This window comes from Sinocyclocheilus anshuiensis, unplaced genomic scaffold (assembly GCF_001515605.1).
Source record: "Sinocyclocheilus anshuiensis isolate Anshui unplaced genomic scaffold, SAMN03320099.WGS_v1.1 scaffold1460, whole genome shotgun sequence".
Lineage (NCBI taxonomy): Eukaryota > Metazoa > Chordata > Actinopteri > Cypriniformes > Cyprinidae > Sinocyclocheilus > Sinocyclocheilus anshuiensis.
This window is the reverse complement of record NW_015542407.1, coordinates 41,687-42,481: the sequence shown is the minus strand read 5'-3', so window position 1 is coordinate 42,481 and position 795 is coordinate 41,687. Positions and strand designations below refer to the sequence as shown.

At 37.0% G+C, this 795-nt stretch overlaps 1 protein-coding gene across 1 annotated transcript in view; it reads left to right on the top strand.

The window, feature by feature from the left end:
• The window catches only part of cdx1a (caudal type homeobox 1a), a 12,550-nt gene that overhangs the window by 10,807 nt on the left and 948 nt on the right, over window positions 1-795 (top strand). The window lies entirely within an intron of this gene.

The following is a 795-nucleotide window of genomic DNA, read 5'->3' as shown; positions in this document are numbered from 1 at the left end:
AATTGCTGAAATTATAAAAAATGACCCCCTTCAAAAGTTTGGGAACCCTTGGTTCTTAATACTGTGTGTGGTTACCTGGATGATCTACCACTGTCTTTTGGTTTTGTGATGATTGTTCATGAGTCCCTTGTTTGTTCTGAACAGTTAAACTGAGCACTGTTCCTCAGAAAAATCCTCCATGTCCTGCAGATTCTTCAGTTTTCCAGCATCTTTTGCATATTTGAACCCTTTCCAGCAGTGACTGTATGATTTTGAGATCCATCTTTTCACACTGAGGACAATTGAGGGACTCAAACACAACTATTAAAAAAGGTTCAAACATTCACTGATGCTCCAGAAGGTAACACGATGCATTAAGAGAATTTGAAGATCGAGGTAAATTGTACTTAATTTGTCTTCCGGGAAACATGCAAGTATCTTCTGTTGCTTCCGAAGGGCAGTACTAAATGGAAAAAAAAGATATTTCAACAAAATAGGAAAAATGTGGACATCCTCATCCTGTTCAAAAGTTTTCACCCCCCGGCTCTTAATGCATCGTGTTACCTTCTGGAGCATCAGTGAATGTTTGAACCTTTTTTAATAGTTGTGTTTGAGTCCCTCAATTGTCCTCAGTGTGAAAAGATGGATCTCAAAATCGTACAGTCACTGCTGGAAATGGTTCAAATATGCAAAAGATGCTGGAAAACTGAAGAATTTGCAGGACATGGAGGATTTTTTTTTCTTTTTTTTCTTGTGGACTAAATGTAAACATCTTTTATGTCAAATATCTTACTCAGGACAGTACTAAATAAAAAA